Source organism: Lithobates pipiens, unplaced genomic scaffold (assembly GCF_037356315.1).
Source record: "Lithobates pipiens isolate NorthernLeopardFrog02 unplaced genomic scaffold, aLitPip1_a1.2 Scaffold_47, whole genome shotgun sequence".
NCBI classification, from domain to species: Eukaryota; Metazoa; Chordata; class Amphibia; order Anura; family Ranidae; genus Lithobates; species Lithobates pipiens.
In genome coordinates, this window is record NW_027507871.1 from 6,218,226 (window position 1) to 6,229,765 (window position 11,540).

The 11,540-nt window shown below is 46.8% G+C and overlaps 1 pseudogene; it reads left to right on the forward strand.

The window, feature by feature from the left end:
* Window positions 1-8,481: 8,481 nt before the first annotated feature.
* LOC143956917 (C3a anaphylatoxin chemotactic receptor pseudogene) lies at window positions 8,482-9,440 on the forward strand (annotated as a pseudogene).
* The last annotated feature ends 2,100 nt before the right edge of the window (window positions 9,441-11,540 follow it).

An 11,540-nucleotide genomic window follows, 5' to 3' on the forward strand; every position in this document is an offset into this window, starting at 1 on the left:
CTGACGGCGGTTCGGTGGCGGCTGACGGCGGTGTGTTTAACCGGGTCCGATCAGGCGATATTCCGGTGATTCCCCTGAAGCTGAGCGGAGCTCTAACACTGTGCGGCCATCTCAGTCGGCGGTCGCCACGCCCCCCTGACTAGGGACCTCTTTTGAGGTGCATTCATACCGCTAGTGCTCCATGACACTATCTTTAAGGGCTTCGCCATTCTAAGTTATACATCATACCATAGTCACATAGCAATGTAAATGCATTCACATTTAAAACCTGATAGGCCGTGCCATCTTGAGCATACCCAATTGCCTTTACAACATACTGTATATTCTTGCCTCTACATAGGCACAAGCTATTATTGTATAAACCAGAAAGAACCAATAAACTGTCCTGGGCAGCGACCTCAAAAAATGCAAAAAAATCAAAAATGACAGTGTCCCAAAAAAGAGGAAAAAAAAACCTTTGCTTCCCTGCCTGCTCGGCCAACCCCAACATATCAAGCCTGGATCCCTGAACTAAAAAACCCTGAAAACCCAGCCTCCGATCTGGGGGAGGACTGTCCTGTGGCCTCGCCACCAACTGGTATGAGGGTTTAATGGAGTCTAGAGTGACTCTTGAACAGTTCTGGTTATGGGGGAAGTAGCATAGTTCAATAGTAGATGGAATAAATTGCATAGTAAACCACCAGTACATTTTATGGGGGGGGGGGGGGGGCTCAGATCTAATGATATGAAGGAAGTCCGATCTGTAAGGGTTGAGTGTGACAGGATATAAGTTCTTCTCAGGTCTGCTGTAGGGAAGAGTGGGATATCTTCATGGAAACCCAGACCATTCCGCAGGGGCAAAGTAGAAGAACTCCCGTGTGTAGGGGAAAAGGTGGATCCGTGTCCAGCTCAGGGTAAACGTAGATGGGAATTTTAGGGGTTAGAGCCTCAGGCATTAGACAGCTCTGTGCCTTAGTGGAACTCCATATCGGTCATTGAGCCATGCCATAGCCTCTTTGGGGTTGGTGTAGAAGTGTGCCTTACCATCATGAATGGCACCGCACCTTGGCGGGGAAAAGTATGGCGTAGGAGAGACCCTCTGTGCGTAGTCGGGCCTTTATTGCCGTGAAGGAGATGCGTTGCCTCTGGACATCCACAGAGAAATCAGGGTACGCTGAAATGGTATTGCGATTTTATTTTAAGGGGCCATTCTCCATGGCAAGATATAGGATAGCAACCTTGTCTTGGAAGTTGAGGAGCCGTGCAATAATGGAGCGGGGTGGTGCTCCAGAGGGTGGGGGCGCAGAGGGGTGCAATATGCACGCTCATTCACATGGGAAAAGGTGCTTCAGACCCAAAAATGTCCCTCAGCCATTTATAAAGGAACTTTTCGGGGTGAGGGCCCTCTGCACATTCAGGGGAATCCAACGAATCGCAGGTTGTTCCTACGTGAACGATTTTCCAAGTCGTCAATTTTGGCATGAAGGGCCACCATTTCCCCGGTATGATCCCTCACTGTGGCAGATAGGGGATGGACAACATCCTCAAGGGAGATAATGCGTTCTTCTGCGTCTCCTGCTCTGTCCCTTAAGTTTTGTACATCTTGCTTCAGGAGAAAAAAGTCCATGCAGACTGATGCTATCTGGGCAGTGAGTGAGGCTTTACAGTCCTGGATTGCAAGCATAATGGTGGCTAAAGTAGGTTCAGTGGAGGGGGAGCCTGGGCTGGAACTATCCTCACTGTCCATTTGAGGGTCCTGGGGCCGCAGCCAGTTAGGCTGTGTGTCTCTATTAGCAGGGGCAGAGTCACTCACCATGTCAGCTTGCTGCTTGTGAAGACCGACAGTTGGCTGCAGCAGCATGTCATGCTGTTCTGCCTATGTCCCAGTGCCATCTTGCCAGTGGTATCGGGCCCTCTGTCCCGCTGTCGATGCTGTCACGGATGGCCTGTATTTCACCATGGATGCCAGCATGGGTGTCCGCAGAACTTTTTTCAGGGGGGGGGCATCATTTTAGGGTCACCCATGTGCCGTCCCTTTTCGACAATGTCATTTTCACATTGTCATGGTCAGAGACAGCAGGCGTAGTACAGTTCCTAGGATAAGTAATGGATAATGGCCGACAGGCCCTCTTACCAGACCCAGCGAAACTACAGCAGTGATGCCTCCAGCTGGATGATCGCTCACTCTGGGTTCCCCGGGGGTGTCTGTGGTCAGTAGTGTTGCATGTCTGTACCCTGGCAGTATCTCAGTCTTTCCCTCTGGTGGCGTTGGGCTGCATGTCTCTCTCTCTGGTAGCGCTGGGTAGCGTGGCTCTCTCTGTCTGGCACTGGGTAGTGGGGCTCTCTCTCTGGTAGCGCTGGGTAGCGTGTCTCTCTCTCTCTCTCTCTGGTGGTGCTGGGAAGCATGGCTCTCTCTCTGGCGCTGGGTAGCGTGGCTCTCTCTCTGGTGGTCCTGGATAGTGTGGCTCTCTCTGTCTGGCACTGGGTAGCGTGGCTCTCTCTCTGGTAGCACTGTGTAGCGTGGCTCTCTCTTTCTCTGGTGGCGCTGGGTAGCGTGACTCTCTCTCTGGCATTGGGTAGCGTGGCTCTCACTCTGGTGGCTAAGGGTAGCGTGGCTCTCTCTTTGGCACTGGGTAGCATGGCTCTCTCTGGCATTGGGTAGCGTGGCTATCTCTCTGGTGGCGCTGGGTAGCGTGGCTCTCTGTCTGGCGCTGGGTATCGTGGCTCTCTTTCTGCTCCCCTCTCCCAGTCGCCTTTGATTGGCCCTCAGTTATGGCCAATGGGGAAGGAATGGAGCGGGCAGGAAGCTGGGTGGGGAACCTAGTGAGAGCCGTCGTCTCTTCTCCCTGACTGGAGAAAGGGACGGCGAGCGGAATAAACAACTGACAGCTCGCAGCTCACCTTTCTCCTTTTCTGCTGGACTGAGCAGGGAAAAGAGCTCACAGTAACACTACACTGATGGGGGGCTTGATAGCTTCTTTATGGTGTCACCTCGCTGGCTGCCTGCACCCCCATAGCGATGCCACTGTGCTGAATGTGCTGGTCTGATCCCTGATTCCAGGGGGGGGCACTTGACCCCTCTTGCCCCTACCTGCGGACGCCCATGGATGCCAGCCTGGAATGTTCCCACAGCCGTGGGGAACAATTTGGGACCAGTTTGGAGCAAATAGGGCTCAGAATGCCTGTAGGATGCCGTTCGGGATTTCAGAATTTCCGACAACAAAAATTTGAGAGCTGAATCTCAAATTTTCCAAAAACAAAATGCTTTGTCGGAAATTCCAAGCGTGTGTAGACAATTCCGACGCACAAAATTCCATGCATGCTCAGAAACAAGCAGAAGAGCCGCACTGGCTATTGAACTTCATTTTTCTCAGCTCCTCGTACGTGTTGTACGATACCGCGTTCTTGACGTTTGGAAATTTCCGACAAGATCTGTGTGACTGTGTGCATGCAAGACAAGTTTGAGCCGACATCCATCGGAAAAAAAATCCAGGATTTTGTTGTCGGAATGTGCGATCGTGTGTACGCGGCATTAGAGAGCCGGAGAGCTCTACACAGTAATACAAAAAAGGTCTTTTAGACTCGTCACAGAGTTATGAATCCCCCAGGATAAGTCTTCCCTATTCTGGAATGCCGCAACTAAAGTTGCAGATCAGATATAGGAAGTCAGAGACAGGTGATACAAGGTTATTTTTTTATCCCAAACAGCCATTAGAAGTGAAGGGATTGTACTATAACCATGCAAAATGGAACCAATGTGTGATCATCAGGTGTTTTTTTTATTTAATGGGCACCACTGCTGACAACACATTGGTTCTATTTTGGGGTCCTATCCCCCTTTAGGGTCTTATCTACCCTTCTGGGTAGTCCAGCTGTCCTTTCCTACTGCTCATCAAGGTCCCAGCTTTACTAGCTGGGGGGTCTATTCTACTGAGCTTTGCTTGAGGTGACTGAAAGACTTCATTTTGGGGATCTGGTCTAGAGAATTCACTGGAGTTGTGTCTGGAAGATATTGGAAGGAGGAATCCAACTATCCAAGGACATCAGTGAGTGTGCTGCTACTACCCCATAGACATTGTTCATGGTGTCCCGGCCACGTTCAGTCCATTATTTGCTAGGACTGTGCTCAGTATCTCTAGGAGGAAGATAGGTGTCCTCAAAATACTACTGAACTTTGTATCTGTAGCACTGACCCCTGAAGGAGCGGCTGGTTTTGTTGGGCTTACCATTACCTTCTTGACCTCGTGTATGTCTAGGGGTTTCCCAAGGTAGATGGCCCAAAGGATTGTAGAAACTGGATCCGCTCTAAGGATTTTCATTCGCAAAAAAGCAGTAGACAAACACAGTCTCTCAATGAGGGTTTAGGTAGAAAGTTCAGGTACTCTTGGAACTTTTCAAAATAGGAAGTCTCTCACTATAGAAATCCAGCGAATAGCCACTCACAACTGGATTCTCACAGCTACCGGATAGATCTCCTCTCACTAGGCCTAGCAGCCGATAGAGTGTTCAGATAAAGCGAAGCCTCTGCCACAGACTTGCATATAGAACATTTCAATAAAGTCTTGGCCACAGACTTGTTGTAGAACACTTGTAGTAATTGAAGGATGTAGACAAATTTAGAGAGCCCTCATACGGTACCAGTATCTTGCAATCGGTCCGGCGATACCATACGAGTGTACATTCATTTGGGGTCTTTCAACTAAGCCTCCAGGCTCGTTCTGAGAAGCCAGCCTTCAGCGTGGTCTTCTCCCGAAGAGTCCTCCCCTGGTTGCTTCCTCAGTTGCTGGGCCTCTCCACAGATGAAACGGCACCAGACCAACTCCGATTCCTCCCTCCAGTTACTTTGCCTTGGGCTAGCCAGCCCCGAGACTCGGAATTGGATGGATCCGCACCCCAGGCCATGAGAGCCATGGGGGGCTGGTCAGGAGCACCAGGACCAAACAGACAGAAAGATCTTCTGCACCGGAAACCCCCGAAGCACGTGATGTCAGTACCTTAAGTACCCTCTCCCAGAATGCACAGCAAGATGACACTCCCCACTGGGCTGGCTCCGAGAAAAAGTGGCACTCAATGCGCCCAGCTGAACTGCGTTCTCACACTTGCCAGTGATGACAACGCCACCTGTGGCCAAGCAGAACACAGTGCCATCCAGCTAGACTGGTAGTGAAATCATAATTTGGTATAATTAAACCCAAAACCAAACTGCAGTTCTAGGAACTTTAAATAGAAAAAAACACATAGTGTGTGCTCTTCAAGAGCCGGCGCTACATACCCTTCTCCTATCCCAATATACGTTTTTAATTAACTACACTGGTCTTGGTCTACACATTTTGAGAAATTATTGACCTCGGAGATAAAATGTGCTAATTCTTACATTATTTGATTAGATGAATTAGAAAACAGGTGATAAAGGTTCTGGTTGGCTAAAGTTTTCACGATATTTCACAATAATGATTTATACACACGGGGGGTATATTTGCCTACAAGGGAGGGGGGTGTCTGATGACCATGATGTCTCGTAACTTCTCCACAAAGTACGATAGATCAATGGAAATGGTACCACATGGAAGTATATACATTTATCTTCACTTTCAGACTAAATATTATTACCTAACTCATTTATTATTATTTTTTTATTGCAAGGGGCATTTGTCTTGGTCAGATCTACACATCATACAGTTACTTCTGGTGGCTTGTGAAAGTGTCATTGCCTAACATTTCCAAGGAACAGTTGTGTGATGTTTTCCCTCAGAAGTCACAATGCCTCAAAACCGTGTAAACAACACAATAACTTCTACTATATTTTTTCCTCAGTTTAGGTCGATGGGTATTCTACATATTTTTGGTAGAAAAAAATCACAATAAGCGTATATTGATTGGTTTGCGCAAAGGTTATAGCGTCTACAAAATAGGGGATAGATTTATCTCATTTTTATTATTGTAGTGGCTACTAGTAATGGCGGCGATCAGCGATTTTTATCGGGACTGCGACATTATGGCGGACACATCGGACAATTTGGACACATTTTTGGGACCTTTCACATTTATACAGCGATCAGAGCTATGAAAGTGCACTGATTACTGTGTAAATTACATTGGCGGGGAAGGGGTTAAACACTAGGAGGCGATCAAGGGGTTAACTGTGTTCCCTCATGTGTGTTCTAACTGAAGTGGGGAGGGGACTGTCGTGGTGAGATGACAGAGCGCTGTTCATACTTTGTACACACAATCAGTCAAACAGCACGGCATTGGATGGTGTCAGTAAGGCAGTGGACATGACAGCAGGGCAGGGCATGGTGTCAGTAGGGCAGTGGATGGTGTCAGTAGAGCAGTGGACGGCATCAGTAGGGCAGTGGATGGTGTCAGTAGGACTGTGGATGGTGTCAGCAGGACAGTGGATGGTGCCAGTAGGGCAGTGGATGGTGTCAGTTAGACAGTGGATGGTGCCAGTAGGGCAGTAGGTGGTGTCAGTAGGGCAGTGGACGGTTTCAGTAGGACAGTAGACGGTGTCATTAGGGCAGTGGGTGGTGTCAGTAGGGCAGTGGACGGTGTTAGTAGGACAGTGGAAGGTGCCAGTAGGGCAGTGGACGGTGTCATTAGGGCAGTGGGTGGTGTCAGTAGGGCAGTGGACGGTGTCAGTAGGACAGTGGAAGGTACCAGTAGGGCAGTGGACGGTGTCAGTAGGGCAGTGGACGGTGTCAGTAGGGCAGTGGAAGGTGCCAGTAGGGCAGTGGACGGTGTCATTAGGGCAGTGGATGGTGTTAGTAGGGCAGTGGGCGGTGCCAGTAGGGCAGTGGATGGTGTCAGTAGGGCAGTGGATGGTGTCAGTAGGGCAGTGAACAGTGTCAGTAGGCAGTGGATGGTTTCAGTAGGGCAGTGGATGGTATCAGTAGGGCAATGTACCTCGATCCAAAAACCCAAATCAGCTCTACTGAACCCAACTCCATCCAAACTGCTCACAAAGCCGCACTGTGCATTCTACAACACTTTCAAGCTCCTTTTGATTACCAAAAAAAAATCCCAAAAAATCCAAAGCAATCCACAGGCACCCCACAAATAGAGAAGAAAATATCAGATAAAGGTTACTGAGTGAGCACAGGACAATATAGTAAATATGCCAGGATGGGACTGCAGAGGGTACAAGACTGCGATCTTCAATGTCCCTGGAAAGACCAGCATGACAAGTCCCACACAACATGACAAGTCCCACACCGGAAAGATTGTGGACTGTGAACTTCAGGAAAGTAAAGCAATGCCAAGGAAAGGAAGGACCCTCAGCTCTGCACCCACCCAGCGGTCGTGTCCCTTGGCTCTGTCTGTGCAAATCGCACTCCGGACAGGTCACATACTCCATAGATCCCAACTGTCCCTGATTTGGAGCAATGTCCCTGTGTCCCTCTTTCCCCCTCATTTGTCCCTCATGTTGGTCTGATCCATATAGTTGTATATAAAATGCACTTTTTATCTTTCAAAAACTGTTTCCCAGAGCTAAACCCTTCATCCAAATTCTAAATTTGCAGCATTTGTAAATTTTAAAAGCCAATATAAAGGAATAGTGGTGGTAAAAATAAGCCATTGTGGATTGGAGTAACCTTTTTTGGGGCACCCACTAATTAAGGGTACTTTGTCACAGTAAGTGGGCTTAGCACTATATGACCGTATAGTGTGACCAAACCCCCGTCATTTTTTGGGAGCCGCCACTCACGGCACATCGCCGTTGACCGCGACGCGCTCAGTGCGCCTGCGCGCCGCTGTCTACGGCGCATGCACCGTAGACAGCGGTGCCTGTCTTTCGGCAAATATCTCCTAAACCGTGTAGCCTTAATCTAGGCTTACCTGTAGGTCAAAGTTGGTTGTAAGGGATTACAACCACTTTAAGCCAGCAAAATGGTCCAGGGCTGAAAGTGGTTAACTAGCCTTGCAGGATAAATGTCATTCTTGAATTAGTGCGCTATAATCTGTTTTGTACTTTTTGTTGGTCTTGTAGCAGCACCATCTTGAATCTAAACACATTTTAGGGTGTGCCCCTCCCCCAACTATGTTTTTGTATTTTGTTTTTTGGGGTTAATTCGTCTTTAAAGGGGTGTGGCTGGAGGCATGTCCTATGCCTACATACGTTTGGTAGTAGGTGTCCCTCATTCCCATCTCAAAATGTTGGGAGGTATGCATACTCTGCTTGCAGAGGGGAAGAGGCCGGGGCTGTGTGTCTGCAGACTCTACACTGAGCAGACACTGGTGCGCTTCGCCACCCCCACCCCCGCCTCACAGCACACTGTGTGCTTTACACAACACCGCACCGCAAAACTCACACAGCGCCGGGGACTCGGGCAGAGCGCCGAACAGCGCAGGCAGGGGAGGGAGACACCTGCACTGGAAACCCCATTCAAAACCCGCACTGTCCGGGTGAAGAGGGTTTCCATAGGTGCCGGAATGGCAGACAAAAAGCCCTGAATTGATTAATTATCAGACAGATGAAGTAACTCTTGATGTCTTTACAGGTAAACAAGATGTTCAATGTCAGCAGTGAAATGGAACCAACTGCGGTTTACAGCCCTGTGCTCATGTTCCCCATCTTGGTTTTTTCTCTCACTACTCTTGTGGGTGTCCCCGGCAATGCTCTGGTGCTTTGGATTACTGGAGTGAAGATGGAGCGGACCGTGACCACTGTTTGGTTTGGGAACCTTGCTCTGGCCGATATCATGTGCTGCTTGTGTCTTCCATTCAGTGTAGTGCAGTCCTTCTACCAAGACTGGCTGTACGGACCTGCCCTCTGCAAGATTTTACTCTTCATCATTCCCCTAAACATGTACACCAGTGTCTTCACCCTGGTGGCTATCAGCATTGACCGATGGATTCTGGTTGTCCATCCCGTGTGGGCCCGAAATCACCGAAGAATCAAAATGGCGTGGATGATATGCTTGGCTATTTGGATGTTGTCCTTCGTGATGTGTCTGCCTATCGCCATCTACAATACATATGACACCTTTGATAACATCACCGTCTGCTATTCAGAAGATCACATAATAAAGCCCTTCTATCTCACATGTGTAATGTTTGGATTTCTGATCCCTCTTATTATCATTTGTATCTGTTACACTCATCTGGCTTTTGCAGTAAAAAATATCAGATTTTCTGAAGTAGGTAGAAAAACCATCAAGATGTCAATAAGTGTTATTGTCGTGTTTTTCATCACCTGGGTCCCCTACCACATCATCGGAGTAACCGTGAAATACACTCACAATGAGGTACTGGACATCCTGGACCTTCTCTCACTGCCTCTGGCCGCATTCAATAGTTGCATCAACCCAATACTCTACGTCTTCATGGGGAGAAATATGAAGCAGAAGCTGAGACAGTCTATTGGCAAAATCATACAAAATATATTTAGGGAGAACTTATTATCTCCACCAGGCAATGAGGACCAGCGCACCCCAGAAGAAGAAGAAGGACACCCGATATAATGTATGGAATGGATTTGTAGATGTTTTAGAGTTTTTAGCTTTATTAGTGATTATAATGAACTGCCTTCTCAAAATCTTTTCATTGCGTGTTAGGGCGGCCATACTGTATGTCATGAATAAGTCACATGGCATCAGGGCTTAGTGCTTATTGGCCATTTGGGGTGATAGGTGTTATCAGTATATGTGCACCCCCCCTCCCCCCTCCAAGTTGTCCAATCTGTCCACCAATCACTAAGCCGGAACAAGTCTGCTTATCTGTAGATAGTCAGAAATCTTTATCTCTTTACTAGTTCAGGGCATGGGACACATAGTAGTGAAGGAAGAGGATAAAGATGACAGCCAGGAAACTGGCTTCTGCAGATGTAAAATAACAATGACATATACAGTGTATATATACATGTATACTACCCACCAAAAAAAATAAAAAAAATAATAATAAATAATAATAATAAATAGGGCTTTTTTCCAGCAGGAACGTGGAGGAACGAGGTTCCGGCACCTCCTGCACTAAATGTATGTAATGACAACAGGTGCTGGGGTGTCCTAAAGGGCTATTAAAGCTGGCTGCTTAGGGATCTATTGTTATTGGGGGCATCAATTGTTGCGGGTGGGGGGAGGGGGTCTATTTTTGCTGCTGAAATCTATGGTTGCTGGGGGGCTTTTTTTGTTGTTGTTTGGGGTTTCTTGGTTGCCGGGAAGGGGTCTACAATTTTGGAAGGGATCTACTGTTGCTGCCTGCTAGAAGGTTTATTCATACTGTATATATATATTGTTGCGGGGGGATCTATTGTTGCTGGAGGGTCTATTGTTGCCGAGGAAGTGTACTGTAGGTGTTGGTAATTTTATTGTTGCTGTTGTTGGGTTCTATATTTGCTGAAATGGATATATTGTTGCTGGGGGAATTTATTTTTGCTGTTCAAATCTATTGTTGCTTGGGGATTTGTTGTTGCTGAAGGTTTCTATTGTTGCTGAGAGAGGGGGTCTATTGTTGCTGGTTGCAGGGGATACATTTTACTAGTTTTCTTGTTATTATTAGCACATTCCATATATATTACTTAGCATCACAAATTAACCACTTACGGACCGCCCACCATCGTTTTACGACGCTACTTTGAAAATGAATATCGTTGTTATGGCAGCTACCATAACCCCGGTATCCTCTTCTTCAGCGGGGGGTCCTCTTTCAGATAAAAGTGGCAGCAGCAGAGGCAATCAGATCCTTCTTCCAGTTGGGCATGGAGACAAGTGAGGGGAAGATGCCCTCCCCCACCCTCCTCCATACCACTGCAGGGCGGAAGCAACATCAAAATGTTGCTTCCGCCCATAACTCTTAAATGGACATTTTTTTTTTTCTCAAATGACATTTAATTATTTATTTTTGAATTAATCTTTTTTGAATTTTAGTGTAAATATGAGAGCTGAGGTTATTTTGACCCCCAGGTCTCATATTTAAGAGGTCCTATCATGGTTTTTCTATTACATTCCTTGTAATAGGAATAAAAGTGACACATTTTCTTTTTTTTTTTTAATAGTATAAAAATAAAAAATAAAAGGTCAAATAAATAAGAAAAAAATTAAATAAAAATGTAAACGCGCCCCATCCCGCCAAACCCACGTGCAGGAGCGAACGCATACATGAGTAGCATGCGCATATGAAAACAGCGTTTAAACTCCACAGGGTGAGGTATCTCCGCAATCGTTAGAGTGAGAGTAATAATCCTAACCCTAGACCTCCTCTGTAACTCAAAACATGCAACCTTGTAGAATTTTTTAAATGTCGCTTATGGAGATTTTTAAGGGTAAAAGTTGGTCGCCATTCCACGAGCGGAGCGCAATTTTGAAGTGTGAAATGTTGAGTATCAATTTACTCGGCGTAACATTATCTTTCACAATATAAAACAAAAAAATGGGCTAACTTTACTGTTGTCTTATTTTTTAATTAAAAAAAGTGTATTTTTCCCCAAAAAAGTACGCTTGCAAGACCTCTGCACAAATACAGTGTGACATAAAGTATTACAACGACCGTCATTTTATTCTCTAGGGCGTAAGAAAAAAATATGTATAATGTTTGGGGGTTCTAAGTAATTTTCTAGTAAATAA